The 21,836-nt window shown below is 43.2% G+C and overlaps 1 long non-coding RNA gene across 1 annotated transcript; it reads left to right on the top strand.

Annotated features, from left to right (window-relative positions):
• The first annotated feature begins 2,642 nt into the window (after positions 1-2,642).
• LOC119281811 lies at positions 2,643-4,083 on the top strand. Its single transcript, XR_005138557.1, has 3 exons — positions 2,643-3,141; positions 3,232-3,362; positions 3,440-4,083. It is a non-coding gene; the product is annotated as an uncharacterized LOC119281811 (long non-coding RNA).
• The last annotated feature ends 17,753 nt before the right edge of the window (positions 4,084-21,836 follow it).

The following is a 21,836-nucleotide window of genomic DNA, read 5'->3' as shown; positions in this document are numbered from 1 at the left end:
AAGTAAATATAGAGAGTGTGTAAAAGTGGTGGTAGGAGTTGTGGAATTGTCCCTAAGCAATTGACTACTTTACTAGACCGATAGCAAGTTTTATGTGGGAGAGGCATAAGCTAACATACTTTCTCTTATTGGATCATATGCACTTATGATTGGAACTCTAGCAAGTATCCGCAACTACTAAAGATTCATTAAGGTAAAACCCAACCATAGCATTAAAGCATCAAGTCCCCTTTGTCCCATACGCAACAATCCCCTTACTCGGGTTTATGCTTCTGTCACTCAAACAACCCACCATAAGAGAATCATGAACGTATTGCAACACCCTACAGCGGGAATCCCTCACGCTTGCACGACACAGAGGGCACAATAGGACATCAATATAACCACAAGCAAATTAAACCAATCATAGCAATTCATCAACCACCGGTAGGATAACGAAAATCTACTCAGACATCATAGGATGGCAACACATCATTGGATAATAATATGAAGCATAAAGCACCATGTTCAAGTAGAGGGTACATCGGATTGCGGGAGAGAGGACCGCTGAATATAGATGGGGGAAGGTGATGGAGATGTTGGTGAAGATGGCGGAGGTGTTGGTGAAGATCGCGGTGATGATGATGGCCCCTGGCGGCGTTCTGACGCCACCGGAAGCAAGGGGGAGAGGGCCCCCCTTCTTCTTCTTTTTCCTTGACCTCCTCCCTAGATGGGAGAAGGGTTTCCCCTCTGGTCCTTGGCTCCCATGGCGTGGGAGGGGCGAGAGACACTCCGAGATTGGATCTATCTCTCTGTTTCTGCGTTCTCAGATCCTTCCCCTTCACCGTTTTCTTTTATATCCGGAGATCCGTAACTCCGATTGGGGTGAATCTTTCGCCCAAATTTTTCTCATAAAATTAGCTTTCTTGTGGCAAAAGAAGGGCATCAACCGCCTTACGGGTGGCCCACGAGGGTGCCAGGCGCGCCCGGGGGGGAGGGGGGAGGGTGCGCCCCCTGTCTCGTGGCCACCTCGGACACCATTTCGCGTTGATTCTTCCTCCGAAAAATCCAAAATATTCCAAAAATATTCTCCGTCCGTTTTTATCCCGTTTGGATTCCGTTTGATATGGGTTTCCTGCGAAACATAAAAGATGCAACAAACAGGAACTGGCACTGGGCACTGGATCAATATGTTAGTCCCAAAAATAGTATAAAAAGTAGCCAAAAGTATATGAAAGTTCAAGAATATTGGCATGAAACAATCAAAAATTATAGACACAATGGAGACGTATCAGATACCGTCAACCAGATTGTATCCCATGTTCTATTCATGCCCATTAATAGTATTATTGCAAGGAGGGGCTTTCCCTCTAGTCATCCTGACAAACAATGGTGACATTGATGTCATTGTGAGACCCGGGCATGCCAAAGAAAGCGTGTCAAATCCAAAGATTTTGTTATTCAACTGCTTCAATAATGACGGTGAGCTTCTTAACATGACCCTGACATTGCCCTTGTAGAGATTTTGGGGCAATTCTTCCATCTTTAATGCATCCATTCAAGAGATCTAAGAATGTGTTTGGTTGCAGCGATATCCTCCGAGGGACAGGGATAGCCCTTCTATGCGGGGGATGCCACATGTTTGGATCCGATGCAAGGGAGGATAGGGGCAGCCAGATGCCTCGAATATTCGCCAAAAAGGGAGCTGGTGTCACCCGCGAAAAACGAGCGGGTCGCGGCAACCACCCTGCGCGCGCGTCGCTTCATCCAGGCGCGAAACAATATTTTCGCCTATTGACCCCCGCTCACCCCCCCGCGAAACCCTCACTTTCCCCATTACTCATCTCTTTCTTCCGTGAGAGGCGGCGATAGCGGCAGCGACGCATCCAGCAGAAAGGCCGGCGAGAGGTGATTCCTTCTCTACTCTTTCCCTCTCTCCTCCTCTCCTTCTATCTTCCCACCTCCATCAATCGCGTGTGCCGGTTGGTCATTGTGGAGGGTGTGCTCAGGGGTGACGCGGGCTAGATTTGAGGCGGCGGCGCGAGATCTGAATGAGGACGGCGGCTGGGGGCTTAAGGAGGCGCGAGCGGCACCAGGAGGCCACCCATGCCCACCGTGGGGAGCCTGGCCATGGGAGGAGCTCACCACCAGGGCCTGTAGGCGGAGGTGGAGAAGGATTCCCCCACGAGCGGCGCAAGTGCACACGGGAGCTTCTCCATGGCGAGCACAAGTGCATTCGGTGATGTGCTCGGCTACATGTGCACGGCTGAATCTGCTCGGCTGCATCTGCGTGTGTGTGTTCTGAAGTTTACTGTTGCAGACTGATGCATAATGTTCATGAGTGCGTGTGCTAGAGGCTGGTCATGTGTGTGTGTACAAGACTGATCTATATTATCTATTTTTTTGTTGGGAACTGATTGTATATTACGTACTGTTGCAGGATATTTGAAGGTCACCGTGAGCACATCTAGCAGCACAACTCCTTCAATTGAGGTAACACATACACCCCTCTGTTTAACCCCCTGTTTCTTTTTTTGAAATATTTGACAGTAGAAAAGAATGTTGATTTACCTCTGAATAATTGCCTTCTTGTAGACAGATTGTGTGCTATTGAATTATTCTTGTTCACATGTTAAAGTATCATTTGTAATTGCATTGTAGATGGACAGAAAAATAAAGATGTTAATTTATGCGGTTGCGGCACAATGGTTTATCAACATGATAACATTGGTTGTTCAATCCAGAAAAAGAAAAAGAAGAGAAGCAATTACGTATGCCCCAATTGATGAGAGAGATAGGATGAGAAGAGGGTATTTTGACAACAAAATATGGAAGAATGACACAACTTGTGTGAACATGCTTAGGCTTCGGAGAGAACCTTTCTTTAGGTTTTGTCAACTGTTTAGGGATCGCAACTTGCTAAATGACACAATACACTTGACTGTTGAGCAACAACTAGCAATGTTCCTGCACACCGTTGGGCACAACATTAGAAATAGGGTAATTGGCGCCAATTTTGGTAGATCTGGTGAAGTCGTGAGCCATTACTTCAAAAGGGTACTCCATGCCATTGGTGAGCTTCGAGATGACCTTATTAGGAAGCCTTCATTGGAGACCCAAACCAAAATAGAAGGAAACTATCGGTGGGATCCATACTTTAAGGTATGTGAGACGGAGTGACAACTATATTTTGTCATTGCAGGCATGAATTTGTTTAGATCCTAATTTTTGGGTTTTGTTTTCACCAAATAGGATTGTATTGGAGCTATCGATGGCACACATGTGCGAGCCTCTGTTACACCAGATATGGAGGCTGCCTTTCGTGGTAGAAAGACTTAGGCATGATGCTTTAGAACGTGAGAATGGTCTACGTGTCCCACAAGGTAATAGATGAACTATATACATTTGTCAATGGGGTATTTATATATATAATCAAGTAACCTGAATGTTCCTCGTTTAGGAAAATTTTATCTAGTTGATGCTGGATATGGAGCCAAACTGGGTTTTTTGCCTCCTTTTCGTGGCGTGAGGTATCACTTGAATGAGTGGGGAAACAACCCCGTGCAAAACGAGAAGGAGTTGTTCAACCTTAGGCATTCTTCTCTTCGTGTGACCATTGAACGTGCATTTGGCTCATTGAAGAGAAGATTCAAGATACTTGATGATGCCACCCCATTCTTTCTATTTCCAACACAAGTTGACATTGTTGTGGCTTGTTGCATTATTCACAATTGGGTAATAAATGATGGGATAGATGAATATATCATACCCGAGGAAGAATGGGTGCCAAATATTACTCATGCTTCATCATCAAGTGGTCAAGCACATGAACATGCATACATGGCTAGTTTTAGGCAAGGACTTGCTGATCAAATGTGGGAAGACCGACAAAACCATTTGCAAGGTCAAAATATGTAGTAACTACTATGTCATTTAGGTCGTTGTGTTGAACTATTCTGTGTGCTGGAACTTATTTGTAAGGACATATTATTTGCTGAAATTACTATTTGTAATACTATTTAAGTTGCTGAAATTACTTTCTCAATGTCCAAACCCTTGCTGGAAATTGTAGGAAATGGCTAAGCAAGTTTCATGGTCACCTACCATGTCCAAGTTCATGCTAACATGGTTAAGTGATTTGGTCTCTAGTGGCAATAGAACAAGTACTGCATTCTAGCAATCACAGCTCAACAATTGTGCCATTGCTTTGAATGAGCATTTCCAACTTAGCTTGAATGGAGATCAGATAAAAAATCATAATAGGACATGGAAGAGGAAACTGTAGAAAATAGTGAAACTCAAGGAGTTGAGTGGTGCACTATGGGATGAGGACAAGTCTATGATTGTTCTTGATCATGAGCATTGCACAAATCATGTTAAGGTAACTATTTTTCTTGATCATGAACTTACTTTGCTGTAATGGAGTTTTGTGAAGTCAAATACTTGCCTCCTTTTCTTCCTATATGCTTAAATACTTGCTGAAATTCTTCTTATATGCTCAAATACTTGCTGAAATTATTTATATATGCCTCGAATACTTGTTGAAATTCTTCCTATATGCTCAAATACTTGCTGAAATTGTTTCTATATGCTCAAATACTTGCTGAAATTCTTCCTATATGCTCAAATACTTGTTGAAATTGTTTCTATATGCTCAAATACTTGCTGAAATTCTTCTTATATGCTCAAATACTTGCTGAAATTGTTTCTATATGCCCAAATACTTGCTAAAATTCTTCCTTTATGTCCAAATACTTACTGAAATTACTTTTTTTGTTTCGACAAGGCTCATCCAGAGGACGAACAATACCTTAACAAGACTATTATTCATTATAAGGAGATGGTGAATATAGCTGGAGGGAGCATGGCTACAGGGCAATATGCAAAAGACTCAAGTGACCCTCTTGCTACAGAAGTGGTTAATCTTGAAGAAGAGACAACCAAGAAACCCATTGCCCCACATGAAGAGGTTGCACAATCAACCAATGCAGGTTCATCCGGTCCCAAACCAAATCCTTGTGCGGAAGATAGGTTACACGCCACCATACTTGCATCTAGTGAAAGAATTGCTATTGCGATAGAGAAGAGTTCTAGCACCGAGAACAATGCCATAGATGGTCTTTGGGAGAGCATGAAAGTACTCCCTGGGTTTAGTTTGGATTACCTTGCTCATTACTATGCATATTTGGTTGACAATCCTCGTGTTGCAATGGCATTCAAGGTGTTGGAAGATGATAAAAAGAAGGTTTGGGTTTCTAGGTATGTCAAGAGTACCTTTCCTGAAGTGTGAGGGTGGTGGGTGCATATGTAGTGAACTGGTGATTGACTTGTACTTTTGATGCAACCAAAACAGTAACTATGGGTTGTATGGATTAGCTCTTTTCACAACCGAGACCATAACTATGGGTTGTGTAACTATTAAGTTCTAGTAGTACTCTATGGAATGTTGAACTATGAGTTATGTGCACCTGACTTATGTATGGAATGTTGAGCTTATGTGATGAAGTTCAAAATTTTGACTATCGTTTTGGTTTGGTTTGCTGTGAAAAAGTTAAATTTTTCGAAATTATGACTGTACATACTATTTTTTCCTTACTTCCATTGAAGAAGTGCAAATTATGAGGGTAATCTCACCACGTCAAGTAAAAAAATACCACAACCCTTATCCTTCATTCATCCCTTGAACCAAACACTCTGATGGCTATCCTCAACCATGTTTCATCCTTTGAACCAAACAAAACATGGGATAACCCTGCCCTTCAAACCAAACAGAGAAAAGGGCTATCCCTAGCCACCTGGTTGGGGATACCCACAACCACCCTGGCATGTCCATGCAACCAAACACATCCTAAGTAAACCTGGACACCATCTTGCTTCAAACATTGCCAGGATACTCTTGGTGTCTGTGACAGTTGATTCTCTCAAGTACTGAGTCCAAGCACCGAGACCACGACAGTAGCTAGTAGCAAATCTTACCATTGCATATCTCCGCACTTGCTCTTAGACATCCGTAGGTATTCGTCCCATTAATCAGTGGTCGTGCCATATGCAAGCCTCCGTAGTGCGGCCGTTCACTTCTAGTAACTAGAGAACCCAATCCTTCCCATGGCATCCTTCTTCAAGATGAAGTAGTCATCAAAGGATCGGACGCCACGGTAGAGACGATCGAAGACATTTTTTCACATCCAAAAGCGGTGGTGAATTTTTTTTAGCGAATAGGGCATGGGCAAAGTAGTCGTCCATCAACGTAAAATGGTAACGTGCACTATTACAGTTGAGCACTCGATGACTCTTGATCAATCCCTTACAATTGTTTCAGTGGATCGTAGGTCGGACTGTATTTTCTTTGTCAAGGATACATTTCTTAGTATTTTTCCACGAAACTTCACACAGGAGTAGATTGGGCACCCAGATTTATATCCCAAGATTCCATGTGTTTTTTAATTTTCCTAATATTTTTGAATTTGATATTCTTATAGGGTGGTGAAGCACCCAGAAGCTCCTATGCATTTTCCGAACAGAGCCTTACTCCTAAAAAAAATCAGAAGAAGCGGTGAGAGAAGGAAACTATAAAAAAAATACTCACACCGTCTCATAATATAAGAGGAGTCTTTGACATCAATGTGGTGTCAAAAATGCTCTTATATTATAGGACGGAGGAAGTAACAAGCACGTCTTCTTCCTTTCCGAGGTAATAAGAAGCACACGTCTATGGGTAAGAAGGATCACTTTGAGTGAGCAAGTCTGGATTTGGTGAGCTTCCACTCTGTGAGTGATGATTCTTCTATCCCAACGTTCCGTAGGGACTGAGGAGAGGTCCTATCTGCCGCTCTTTGCGGCAGAATGTCGACCGGACGCATAGGCGGGTCTCCCGACTGGGCCGGCCCATATCGCTAGCGACCAGTACGGAACGAAAAAATGCAGCGATCGAGAAGAAAAACGCTCTAAAGCAGGGTTCGAACCTAAGAACCGAAGCTTCAAAGAAGTACAGCCAGCCAGTTCACCTAGAGAGCTTTCTGGTTTTTAACGCAGCACAACATATTAAGAATAAAACCGAGCGCACATCCGAACGTCTTTAAAATTCTGTACACAAAACGTTATATTTGAGAAAAAACGTGAAAGTTGTATGAAACAGCGAACACTTTTAGAGATTGTGAATAAAATTTGAAAAAAAACAAATATTCCAAAAACAAAAAACATTTTTTCAAAATGGGAACATTTTTGTGAAATCTCCCGAAAATAGAAAGCGTGGAAGTTTTCTTTGAAGACCCGAACATTTTTCAAATTTGAAAATAAATTTTGGATACTCGAACATTTTTTAAAACTGGGAACATCTTTTGAAACTCCCAAACAAAACATGAACACATGAATAGTTTTTAAAACTTGCGTACATTTTTTGAAACTTCCGAACAAAAATTGAAACATGAACATTTTTTGGAATTTGCGAAAAATACTTTAAATGGAAACATTTATGGAAACTCCCAAATTTTTTTGAAAATATGAACACTTTTTGAAATCGGTAAAAAAACATAAACATTTTTTGAACTGGTGAACAAATCTTGAAAAAACAGGAACATTTTCTAAATTCCGAATATTTTTTGAATTTAAAGAACAAAATTTTGAAGTTGAGAACAAAATTTGAACATAATTTTTTTTCTAAAAGTACGAACATTTTTTGAATCTTGAGAACAAATTTTGAAATGAAGAACAAATTTGGACAATTTCTTAAAGCATGAACATTTTTTGAATCTTGAGAACAAATTTTAAAACAGAGAACAAATTTGGAAGCATGAACAATGTATTAAAGCACGGACATTTTTTGAACATAAATATTTAAAAACATAAACATTTTTTGAACTGGTGAACAAATCTTGAAAAAACAGGAACATTTTCTAAATTCCGAACATTTTTTGAATTTAGAGAACAAAATTTAAACATAAATATTTTCTAAAAGTACGAACATTTTTTGAATCTTGAGAACAAATTTTGAAACAAAGAATAAATTTGGACAATTTCTTAAAGCATGAACATTTTTTGAATCTTGAGAACAAATTTTGAAACAAAGAACAAAGTTGGAAGCATGAACAATGTATTAAAGCACGGACATTTTTTGAATAATTAGAACAAATTTTCGAACAGAGAACAAATTTGAAAATACCAAACAAATTTGGAAGCGCGAACATTTTTTGAACAATTTTTGAAAATTCTGAACAATTTTTGAGAAATGCATACAGTTTTTGAATTTGTGAACAAAATTTGAAAACACGAATTGTTTTCAAATTCTGAACATTTTTGTAAAAGCGCGAACATTTTCTTTGAAAAAGAAAATTAAACTTGAAAAAAAACGAAACAGAAATAGAAAAGGAGAGAAAACCGGTTCAGGAACCTTCTAGAAGGTTCCCAAAACCGGAAAAAACCAGCTGGAAACCTCTAGAAGGTTCCCAAAACCGGGAGCGCTGGAACGGTTCAACGGGCCGGCCCGTTGCGTCGCTGCTCGGTCGCTCGCCTGTGCGAAGCGCCGGCAGTTTGACGCAACGAGCGGCATATAGGATTTTCCGGGACTGAGATCCATTGACTTGCTCACGCTGTAACATTCCCGACATATCAACCATCGATTTGAGCTTATTGGCCCAATTGAAACCAGCCCAGACCAACGCACTTACGGGGGTGCGTCCCGCTTATTGCGAGCATTGCCGCGGGAGCTCCTCCTATACGGCGCCTTAAGCGCCCGTTCAGGGTACCGGCGCTCGCAGCCGCACCTGATGCGTCGGCCCACAACTGCGAAGTGCAGCGAAAACTGAATTTCTTGCGCCAAAAACCGCCCTAAAAAACTTGCTACCGCCAGGAATCGGGCTCGCGCCGTTCGGCTGATATGCAGGTCGAATAACCACTACAGCACTTAGCCACTTGTGAAACGACACAGCGCGAGCAGTTTAAGAACAAAACCTAGAGCGTTTATTTACTGCACATGCATAATAGAAAAACGTGATTTTTTTCAAAAAAAGTGTGAACAAAATTTGAAAGTTCACAGATTTAAGAAAATTACGAATTAGAAAAAGTTCACGCACTCAAAAAAGTTCACCGATTTTGAAAAAGAGTTCTTTTAAAAAAAATCGATGAACTTTTTTCAAAGTCAATTAACTTTTTTCCGAATTTGTGAACTCTTTTTTAAAAAGAGTTCATTGATGTTGAAAAAAAGTTCACCGATTTTCAAAAAGGTTCACAAATTTTTGTAAAAGTTTCACAAAAAATAGTTCATTGATGTTGAAAAAAGATCACAAAATTCCAAAAAAAGTGAATTAAAAAAAGTTCACAAATTCGAAAAAAGTTCATGGAATTTGAAAACAGTTCATCACAATTTTTAAAAAGTTCATTAATTTTGAAAAAAAATCTCAAAATTGAAAAAAGTTCATCGAATTTGAAAAAATAGTTCATCAAATTTGAAAAAAATTCATCCAATTTGAAAAAAGTTCAGAAAATTTAAGAAAAGTTTTGAATAAATGTTCATCAAATTTGGAAAAATGTTCATCAAACTAGAAAAAGCTCATCGAATTTGAAAAAGAAACCGCGCATTTAAGAAAAAAAAAGGAAAAACAAAGAAAAAGAAAAAGGAAAAAGAATATAAACGTGTGGGAACTAAACAGCGAACTGGGGAAAAAAACCCGATGAAGGTAATAATAAAAGAATAAAAAACGCAAGATGGACAAGTCAAGCATGCTGGCGTGGTGGTTCTCGTTGCTTCGAATGACCGCAGGGATCCTGATTTCGTCTCCTCTTTAACTGCCTCGTTTTTAGGTGTTTTAGAACAGAGGAAAAAACGCTATATGGGCCGGCCCAGCGCGGGGCGCTTCAGGAGCCCGTTTGCAGCATACATGTTAACGGGCGGCTGCAGCGCCAAATAGGTTTCTCCACGCCATCTCTCATTAAGCTTCGTGGTAGTGGCCAGCCCATGTAAGATCAAAGCTACACGCCCCACGGCAAGCACCTCATATGAAGGTTGTGTACCAGAATTGTACTCCCTCCGTTCTGAATTACTTGTCTTGGATTTGTCTAGATACAGAGATATCTAGCACTAAAATGAGTCTAGATACATCCGTATCTAGACAAATCCAAGACAAGTAATTCGGAACGGAGGGAGTACTAGCTTATGACAGGATTCATAATCACTAGCTCGCTCCAGTAATTCTTTTTAGATAAACACATGCCGGCTTGTTATTGACTACAGCCAACGTTTAGGAGCTTTATCTCTCTCACAAGAACAAATGCTAACCTGTGTGTAAAAAAACTGTCTAAGATATTCCTGAAATTTAAAAAAAAAATACTCGCACCTTTAATTTTTTTACACATTATTAAAATAATGGTGACTATTAAAATAGAATATGAATATTTTGTATTACAAATGAACAATTTGTTAATAGCTGTGAACATTTTTTAAATACATGATTAATAATTTTCAATATAGGGTGATTTTACTAAATAGATGATGTTTTTTAACACAAGATGAACATCTTTTTAATACACGAAGAATTTTTTTCAAATACATTATGAATAATTTCAATACAGGATGAACCTTTTTTTATTGCACTTCGAGAATTTGTTTAATAAACGCTGACCATTCTTCTATACACAATGAACATTTTTAATATACCCAATGAAGATTTATTAATACTACAAACTGTTTTGAAACACGTGATGATGATTTTTTAAATACACGATGAACATTTTAAATATACAGGATGCACATTTTAGAATTCGAATGGATGTAGTGTATGATCTACTCTTCAGTACTACCACTGCCAAGTCTGAATTCCAATATTGAGTGCTGCTAGCTGCAGTCAATAATTTGCTCTTGAGTACAAGTGTTAAGTGTGAATTTCAATCTCGAGCAGCGTTAGATGCAGTCTATAATGTGCTCTCGGTATTATATTTCTCAATTTTAAGTGCTGAATGAACACATAAAGAGAGTCCTAAGTGATTTCAATGTATGCAGTTTCAAAATAAAATATAGGACTGTTAGTTTTTAACCTTGGTTGCCATTGTTTCTATTTGTAATGGACTGACTGTGCGGTGTTTCTGCTCCCGAGCTCATCTGCAACCCCTCTAACAAAAAATCAAAACAAATAATAAAAAATTCAAAAAATTCCAATTTTTTTGTGTGGTAGATAAGTTTATGCGTGAGGTGCGCTCCAAATTTCAAGGCCATCGGAGCAACTCTCAGCAAAAAGGACAAATCCAGGGTCTGTAATTTTTTTTACTGTTCACACATTGTTCTAAACCAATTATTTTTTTTACTGAGAGCTGCTCAGATGTCCAAATAAGTTGAACTTTGGAGCAAACCTCACTCATACAATTTTCTATCACACAAAAAGTTAGATTTTTTTGAATTTCTTTAGTATTTGTTTTGATTTTTTTTCTGACCGGGTGCAGATGAGCCTGGGCACCGAATTGGATTTTCGCTGAAGAATGACTTATCCTGTTTGTACTGTGGGCTACCTAAAAATCTCTAAGTCCCAATCGTTGAGCGCTGGATCTCACATGGATGGTTGATGTATGGGGGAGTGTTAGGCCAAACCCAACGCGCGGCCCCATCCTGTCCGCCGGCGTTCGCTAGGGGGTAAACGGACAAAGTATGCCTCCCAACGCGCGGCTGCAAACGGATCGTCGTCTGTTTTCTGTCCGATTTCGACTCATTCCCTTCCCAAGTTTGGGTCGAGTTTGCAGTTGAACGGACACGCGCGGACGGCACGTGGTGCCTACCCATGTCCTCCCCTGGCCCGCCCGTCAGGAAGACAAACCCCCCTTTTTCTATTCCCCTCCAGCCGCACCCCCGCCACTCTCCTCCCTCGTCGCCGCCGCCATTGCTGATGTGCAGCTCGGACGCGCGCTGGCCCCACCCCTTGTCGCAGCCCCCGTTTCCTCGACTTCCCGAGCTACCCAACCACGACCACGTGATTTGAGCTCCCGCCGGTCGGATTTGGAGCGGACTCGGCCGGACTTGAGCTCCGCCCGGCTGCGGGAGGCCGTGCCATGCCATGGAATGGCCGGGCCCCGGGCCGGAAGGCCCCGGCAAAGCCGCAATGCCGCATTCAGGTACTGACTCCTCCTCTAGCCGCTCGGATCTACACCATCGGCGGTTCACCGGCAGATACACGAACTGCCGGAGGCCCGACTCTGTGCTAGCCCAAAGGCTCGGCGCACCGTTGCCACTCATTACGTGCGACCACTGCTCAAGAAAGGTCTTGCGCCGCGTGTCGACAACGTCGGACCATCCCGGATGGGCGTTCATCAAATGCTCAAACGATGGGGTATGTGCTACTTTAGCTTCAGTTGTGCACTCAGATTTGACTAGTTGTACTAACTTAAATTTTATTGTGTAGAATGGATGCAACTTTTGGTATTGGAAAGAAGAGTACATCGATATATTGATAGAACGTAATTTAGTAGATGTTCGTGCACTTTTAGTTAGAAATAGAGGCTAGAGATGAGACAAGTGCTCTTGTTGTTAGAATAGAGGTTAGACATAAGACTAGATGCGATGAAACAACGTCTACTTTTTTAGACTCAAAGAAGAAAGAAGCACGTAAGATCGAGTTTTCGTAGATCAACAATGAATGCATCGAGAAGGCACTAATCCAACTTATGGGAGCAGTTATGCAAGTTGATTAGTGTTCTTTGATCTTGCTATTCTAGTCAAAATTTAGTGATGTGCTTCCATGTATTAAAAATCAATGATGAAAATAAAAGACATGTGTTTGCGGAAAAAAATTGTATCCAGACAAGATGCGGCCGAAATGCGGACGCGCGCTAGGTGCATGGCCGTCGCATCCATGAATTCGAACGGACACGGTCCCGTTGCTACTTTCAAACGGACGAAAACGGACGAAACAACCTCGTTTGAGATCGCGCGTTGAAGTTGGCCTTACAGCCTGACTTGCAGTCACTGGATCTCAGTCCGTTCCGTAGATAGCAGGGTAGTACCGGCTAGCACCTAGCCGGGACCAAGCCAGCCACCGGTTGTCTATCCTTTGATCGTTACAACAGAACAGTAGTAGACGCAATTATCGACCCGCAGACCACAGTTGATGTCGATTCCACTCACTGGGGCTCCACTGTGCAACAACCCGACGCGGGACGAAATGACACCGCTGCAGAAAGCAGTTAACAGCCGTGACATCTCAAGCGAACGCCGTCTAGTCGCAGCAGTAGCAGTACTAAGCTAGCAACTAGTCGTCCACTTACAAATATCTCAAAAGGTAAAATGAGAGCAAACATCGGAGTTAGTATAATCCACGGATAACAGAGACCAGAAAGAAAAAGAAATACAGTACGTAGCATTTGTGGAAGCAGAATAGGTGCTGGAAAGCAGGAAAGAGTGGTTGTTATTTTAAGGTGGGACAGACATACAACGTGCCTCTAAACTCTCTCCGCTGAACCAGTGGATGGCAATGAGAAGACCGGCACGCGGTGAAGAGTTGGGCTTTTTTGAGCGAGGGTAGACATATTTTTTTTCTTTCAAAAAGGGCATCTCCCCGGCCTCTGCATCACAGCGATGCATACGGCCATCTTATATTAAACCAAACAAAAAGGTTCCGACAAGGTCTTAAAGTCTCGAACTGAAAAAAAAAAGATAAAAGCTCACACAGAGTCAAACTGGGTTAGAAACATAAACTAGCCAAATAAAGGATGTCATAACCGGCTGGCTAAAGAGAGATAGGTAAACTAATTTCCTATCCTATTACATGACCGTCATCCAAACCGGTTGAAGATATTCCGAGCTACCATCTCCCAGCGGATAGATCCAGTAACCAAATGCTCCGTGACCTCCATCGGATAGAGTGAGTAGCGACCACGAACGGATCAATGTCGTGGCTCGGAAGATAACCTGCAAAAAATGAATACGTGATGTTCTGTTAAAAACCAAATCATTTCTGCAAGTCCAGATAGTCCTTATTTAATAGAACAAAGTTTAGTATTGGCAACGGGGCTAGTACACGGTTCTGGAGGATACTTGGCTCGGAGAGGAACCCTTGGCCATTCAATACCCGTCTTTATATCGCATTGTTCAACGACGAGAGGTTTCCTGGTTGACCCTTTGCGGGATTCAGCGCGAGGTTTTACTAGGGAGGAGGTTGCTGGAATTTTTGTCTATTTGGGCCTAGCCCAATAGCAGTTTCAGAAATTCCTAATAAATACTAGAGGGCAACGCAGCCCATTCGTGTAAGACAAGAGGTGGAACTAAAGTTTAGTCCCACATTGCTAGCTTAGAGGGAGTTGGACCTCTTTATAAGGGAGACTCCTTCCCACTTGTATGAGCATGAGAACAAGAGGGACATCCACGCGCTCTCCTCCTCCGCCGCCTGCCACGCCACGCCTCGCCTCGCCTCGCCTCGCCTCGCCTCGTCGCGACGCGGCGCGGCGCGGGTTGCGGGAACGAACCGAGCCGATGTTTAAATTTTTGCCACGCACTACGGGTATACGAAAGGTCACACGGAAGCTGTGCAGCCCTTCGGATGCTGGCTGTTCGCTTCGTCTTCGTCTCTTCGTTTTACCTTCCGTCGCTGCCCTCTCGCCTCCTTTTCTTGCGCCTATAAAAGGGAGGTCGCTCCTCTCAGAGAGACGCACAAGAACTTCTCCTTCCTCTCGCCACCGGTTTCAATCTCTGCGTTGCTGCTGTCTTCCTCATCCCGGCTTGCGGCGTGCACCGCGAGTCAGGACAGTAGGCCTCCGAAACCGCACCTCTTTGAGTCCTGTACGGGAGAAGGGTGATAAGGTTTTTGGGGAGCGCTCTGGGCGACTACTGACTTCTTCGTCATGGACGCTCCGGACTCCGACGACTACTTCCCCGACGATGACTACTTCCTCGACGTCGACAACCTCCTCGACGACATGGAGGACACCGACCCCAAGTCCAGTGCCTCTGCTCCAGCTATTGTCCAGTACGTGTTCTTGTTTTTCCTGTTAGAGGTCCTGCCATAGTTCTTTCTTCTAGTGTTTACCCTACACATGTTAGGATCTATCTCATATATGTATCTTGATCTACTGTCTGCTCGAGAGATGGTCCTTTCTAGCTCATATATGCAGATGCTATTTATCTTCACTTTGTCAAATTGCATGACTTGTTTTATCACTGCTATACTAGTCATGTTTTATCTAGTATTTCTGTTAATAAAATCATTCGGTAAATTGCTCATATTTCCAACAATCCAAAAACCTTATTATAGGCAATTTACCTCGAATGGTTTTGTTGCTTCCATGAGACCTCCTATGTTTGAGGGTATCCACTATAAGAGGTGGCGCGTGAGAGCAGTCTTATGGTTTCAAACCATGAGTTGCTATGACGCCATTCTTGGTAGACCTGAAGGAGAACTTGATGCTCAACAGGCACAAGCTTTTTAGAAAATGGATACTTTGTTTAAGGCTGCTCTCTTGAGTGTTCTTGGTGAGAACATAGTTGATGCTTATGCGTCAATTGATAATGGAAAAGATATGTGGGATGCACTCGAGGCCAAGTTTGGGGTCTCGGATGCTGGCACTGAGCTGTACATCATGGAGCAATTCTATGACTACAGGATGACTGAAGAGCGCTCCGTGGTTGAGCAAGCTCATGAGATACAGTCATTTGCTAGAGAACTTGAGCACTTCAATTGTATCCTACCGGACAAGTTTGTTGCCGGGGGTATCATCACTAAGCTTCCTCATTCGTGGAGGAACTTTGCTACCTTACTGAAGCATAAGAGACAGGAGTTTTTCGTCCCGGATCTCATTGGTTTTCTTGATGTGGAAGAAAAGGCGAGAGCAAAGGATACACGTGCTCGAGGTATTGAGGGAGGATCTAGTGCCAATCTGGTACAGAAGAAAAACTTCCAGTCCCACAAGTTCAAGAACAAGGGCAAGCTTGATGGTAAAGCAAAGTTTGATGGGAAGAACAAGGCTGTACAACACACGAACTTCAAGAAGAAGACTGACAAGAAGAAAGGTGCTTGTCATGTGTGTGGAGATCCTGATCATTGGGCTCCTAGTTGTCCTAATCGCTATGACAAGCGTCATCCTGGGAAAGGCGGCAAGACCACTAATGTTGTCATCGGAGACATTGACATGAAGGATGCTGGGTATGGTATATTTCCCACTATTCTTTCGATATGCCATTCTCCTGATTGGTTGATTGACACGGGTGCTAATGTGCATGTATGCGGTGATATTTCCATGTTTTCGTCTTATCAGACCGCAGGGACTTCAACCGTGCTGATGGGCAACGGTTCAAGTGCTTCTATTCATGGTGTTGGCATGGTCGATCTGAAGTTTACTTCGCGGAAGATCGTGCGGCTGAAGAACGTGCATTATGTCCCCTCCGTCAATAAAAATCTTGTTAGCGGATCTCTTCTGTGTAGAGATGGCTACAAGCTTGTCTTTGAGTCAAATAAATTTGTAATATCCAAGTATGGAACCTTTGTTGGTAAAGGCTATGAATCAGGAGGCCTGTTTCGTTTATCTTTATCAGACGTTTGCAATAAAGTTGTTAATCATATTTGCAACAATAGTGAATCAAATGTGTGGCATACACGTCTCTGTCATGTTAACTTTGGTTGCATGTCGTGACTAGTGAAGTTGAACTTAATCCCTAGTTTCACCACTGTCAAGGGATCTAAGTGTCAAGTGTGTGTGCAAGCTAAGCAACCTCGTAAGTCTCACGTGACTGCGGAGACGAGAAATCTTGCACCACTAGAACTTATACATTCAGATCTATGTGAAATGAATGGTGTTTTGACAAAAGGTGGAAAGAAATATTTCATGACGTTAATTGACGATTCCATTAGATACTACCATGTGTATCTTCTGAAATCTAAGGATGAGGCTTTGAACTTTTTCAAGATCTATAAAGCTGAAGTGGAAAACCAACTTGATCGAAAAATCAAGAGGCTTAGGTCCGACCGTGGTGGAGAGTATTTTTCCAATGAATTTGATGCTTTTTGTGCGGAACATGGTATAATCCATCAGAGGACGCCTCCCTACTCACCTCAGTCAAATGGGGTGGCCGAAAGAAAGAACCGTACTCTAACTGATTTGATTAATGCCATGTTAGACACATCGGGTCTCTCCAAGGCATGGTGGGAGGAGGCGATATTGACTGCATGTCATGTCCTAAACCGAGTCCCCACAAAGAACAAAGAGATAACTCCATTGAAGGAATGTGAGAAGAAAAGGATAAAGCTCTCTTATCTACGAACCTGGGGTTGTTTGGCGAAAGTCAATGTGCCAATTCCAAAGAAGTGGAAGGTGGGACCAAAAACTGTGGATTGTGTTTTCCCGGGATATGCTTTTCATAGCATTGGCTATAGATTATTGGTTGTAAAATCTGAGGTACCTGACATGCATGTCGGTACGATCATGGAGTCGAATGATACGACTTTCTTTGAATATATCTTTCCCATGAAGGATATGGCTACCTCATCTAATCAGGAGATGCCTAGTTCATCGAATCAGGAACCAGTTACAATTACCGAACCTGCCATTTCGATGGAACACTTTGAAAGTCCTGTGGAGGAAAACAACGAAGTTCCTACTAGGAGCAAGAGACAGAGGACTGCAAAGTCCTTTGGTGATGATTTTCTTGTGTATCTCATAGATGACACTCCCAGTTCTATTTCGGAGGCCTATGCATCGGAAGATGCTGACTACTAGAAGGAAGCGGTTCGTAGCGAGGTGGATTCCATCTTGGCGAATGAAACTTGGGAGATAACTGATCGTCCTTATGAGTGCAAACCTATAGGATGCAAATGGGTATTCAAGAAGAAGCTTAGGCCTGATGGTACTATCGAAAAGTACAAGGCTCGGCTCATGGCTAAGGGTTATACCCAAAAGGAAGGTGAAGACTTCTTTGATACTTACTCACCTGTGGCTCGACTGACCACTATTCGAGTTCTACTTTCACTAGCTGCCTCACATGGTCTTCTCGTTCATCAAATGGATGTTAAGACTGCTTTCCTAAATGGAGAGTTGGACGAGGAAATTTATATGGAACAACCAGATGGGTATGTAATAGATGGTCAGGAAGGGAAAGTGTGCAAGTTGCTGAAGTCTTTGTATGGACTCAAGCAAGCACCCAAACAGTGGCATGAGAAGTTCGAAATAACTGTAACAGCTGCAGGCTTTGTTGTGAATGAAGCTGACAAATGTGTGTACTATCGCCATAGTGGGGGCGAGGGAGTTATGCTTTGCTTGTATGTTGATGACATACTGATTTTCGGAACAAATCTGAATGTTATTAAGAAGGTCAAGGATTTCCTATCTCGCTGTTTTGAGATGAAGGATTTAGGAGTGGCTGATGTCATTCTGAACATCAAGTTGTTGAGAGATGATGATGGTGGGATTACATTGCTTCAATCTCACTATGCGGAAAAGATCTTGAGTCGCTTTGGCTATAGTGACTGCAAGTCCTCTCCAACACCATATGATGCTAGCGTGCTGCTTCGAAAGAATTGACGAATTGCTAGAGATCAATTGAAGTATTCTCAGATTACTGGCTCGCTTATGTACTTAGCCAGTGCTACAAGACCTGACATCTCTTTTGCTGTTAGCAAACTGAGTCGGTTTGTTTTAAAACCAGGAAATATGCATTGGAAAGTTCTAGAGAGAGTTTTGCGTTATTTGAAAGGCATTGCGAGTTATGGAAATCACTATACTGGGCACCCAAAGGTGCTTGAAGGGTATAGTGACTCAAACTAGATCTCAGATGCTGATGAGATAAAGGCCACGAGCGGATATGTATTCACTCATGGAGGTGGCGCTGTTTCTTGGAAGTCTTGCAAGCAGACCATCTTAACGAGGTCAACAATGGAAGCAGAACTCACAGCACTAGATATAGCTACGGTCGAAGCAGATTGGCTTCGCCGGCTCTCGAATGACTTGCCGGTTGTTGAGAAACCTGTACTGAGTATCCTTATGAACTGCTATAAAAACTGTGATCACGAAAGTGAACAGTTCAAAGGATAACATGAAGTCATCAAGACACGTTCAGAGAAGGTTAAAGTCTGTCAAAAAAATGAAAAACTCCAGAGTTATTGCATTGGATTATATCCAAACGTCTAAAAATCTGGCAGATCCTTTTACTAAGGGTCTATCACGTAATGTGATAGATAATGCATCGAGGGAGATGGGTATGAGACCCACAATATGAGTTGTTCACAGTGGTAACATATTCTTTGTGATCGAAGATCCCGTGAATTAGATGTGGAAGACAAGCTGTTGGTCAACTGGGAGGAGAGTATCCTTACTGTTAAAAATACCACTCCATGAAGATTCAATACTCTCCTAATCTGCATGGCAGGTTGATGTATATCTTAATGTGTTCTAAGTGGCTCTTTGAAGCAGAGATGTTGTCCTGCAGAACATCTTTTGAAGAACGCACCTATATGAGTCTGATTGTTAAACGTCGCAATCTATGAGAGTAGGGTTCTCTCTAGTAAACTCATGAAAGGTCTCGGAGTATGACGCATAAGCTCCACCCGCGGGGAAGATTCACGGTAGCCACATACCGGTCAAGGCTTTATGTGAAGCTAGATTCACAAAAAACTTGCAGTTCAAGGCTCAGTCCACTGTTCAAGTTGCTTACTAGTGTAGCATAGGGTTCTAGGTGGAAGTTCAACTTAACAGTCTCCACTGCAGTATCGGTATATAAAACAGTGTTTTGGAACCATAGGCAATTTTTGTGTGCCTCTGGGATCTGGTGGGGGATTGCTGGAATTTTTTGTCTATCTGGGCCTAGCCCAATAGCAGTTTCAGAAATTCCTAATAAATCCTAGAGGCCCACGCAGCCCATTCGTGCAAGGTAAGAGGTGGAACTAAAGTTTAGTCCCATATTGCTAGTTTAGAGGGAGTTGGACCTCTTTATAAAGGAGACTCCTTCCCCACTTGTATGAGCATGAGAACAAGAGGGACATCCACGCGCGTTCCTCCTACGTCGCCCGCCTCGTCACGCCACGCCTCGTCACGACGCGCCGCGTCGCGCCGCGGGTTGCAGGAATGAGCCGAGCCGATGTCTAAATTTTTGCGACGCACTACGGGTATATGAAAGGTCACACAGAAGTTGAAAAGTTTTTGCGATAGTGGAGTTTGAATACGAACGGTGCAGCCCTTCGGCTACTGGCTGTTCGCTTCGTCTTCGTCTCTTCGTTTCACCTTCCGTCGCTGCCCTCTCGCCTCCTTTTCTTGCCCCTATAAAAGGGAGGTCGCTCCTCTCAAAGAGACGCACAAGAACTTCTCCTTCCTCTCGCCACTGGTTCTAATCTCTGCGCTGCTGCTGTCTTCCTCATCCTGGCTTGCGGCGTGCACCGCGAGTCGGGACAGTAGGCCTCCGAAACCGCACCTTTTTGAGTCCTGTACGGGAGAAGGGTGATAAGATTTTTGGGGAGCGCTCTGCGCGACTACTGACTTCTTCGTCACGGACGTCCCGGACTCCGACGACTACTTCCCCGACGTCGACAACCTCCTCGACGACATGGAGGACACCAACCCCAAGTCCAGTGCCTCTGCTCCAGCTGCTGTCCAGTACGTGTTCTTGTTTTTCCTGTTAGAGGTCCTCCCACAGTTCTTTCTTGTAGTGTTTATCCTACACATGTTAGGATCTATCTTATATATGCATCTTGATCTACTGTCTGCTCGAGAGATGATTCTTTCTAGCATATATGCAGATGTTATTTACCTTCACTTTGTCAAATCGTATGACTTGTTTTATCACTGCTATACTAGTCATGTTTTATCTAGTATTTCTGTTAATAAAATCATTCGGTAAATTGCTCATATTTCCAACAGAGGTTGTTGCTTTCGACGGGATCCCTGACCCGGTCTCGATGGGGAGACGGATGAGTGCTCGCATCCTGGATCTTCCCAAGGTTGATGACATTCAACAGAGGTGTGCTATGAGGACGGCCAAACTTCGTGATGCTGAGATTTCCTGAGGTTGAGGGTAGACAGATGCAAGGGCGAAAGAATATTTCCCCAACTGCGGTAGCACGATGGGCAGGCTCGCGGGTTGGTCCCTGAAAGATGCGGTTTCCCTTGGCCGGTGCAAACAAGATATGGCAGCTCCTCGATCGTCTTGAAGCGCAGAACCGCCCAAGATTGCATGCAACGATGCTGCCAAGATGGAGCGTTCCGCCCGCCTCCAAGGAGAAAAGGTCACAGTACGTGTCATCAGTGCTATCTACTCCATCTCCTCTCACGTGTGGCGCCTCTCGGTGCACAAGAGTGCCGGCCCACGAAACGCCACGGGATGAAGATGAGAACATCCAGCGACATGGACACGTATCTAGCGAGTTCCATGCTAGGTTAGATGCTGCTACCCTGCTGACAATGCCGTCAGGTGGCTCACTTTGACCGGCTCTGTAAAAACAACGAAAACAGAGCACACCCGATACGATACGCCCCTGCTACCACCCAGCGCTGACACTTTCCTCCTTTCCACGACCGCGTGGGGTGGGGACTGGACCGCACGCTGACCAGTCAGTGCCCCGTCCCTTAACCGAATAGGGTAAGCAACAGGAGGCCCGCACGAGGCGTCTCACCGAGCCTGACTCAGCCCAGCCGCGGCTGACACGAGCGACAAGACATGGCCCTAACCGTAATAGTGAGTGCCTGACGCCACGCCATGGCCATGGAGAGCTGGGCAGCGCCGCCTACGGCTGGACAGGTCGCCAAGACCCGTCACGTGATCACAAGATAAATTTGAAATTCGGTGACAAACTTTTCTCCCGGTGGAAAACGAATTGATCCTCGTAGTATATAAACATTTTTTTAGGCTTTCTAGTATATTAGTTTAACAGTACTCCTATTACCGAATCCTTGACCAATTCCTCACCTTG

This window comes from Triticum dicoccoides, chromosome 3B (assembly GCF_002162155.2).
Source record: "Triticum dicoccoides isolate Atlit2015 ecotype Zavitan chromosome 3B, WEW_v2.0, whole genome shotgun sequence".
Taxonomy (NCBI): Eukaryota; Viridiplantae; Streptophyta; class Magnoliopsida; order Poales; family Poaceae; genus Triticum; species Triticum dicoccoides.
This window is presented reverse-complemented; position numbering and strand designations above follow the sequence as displayed.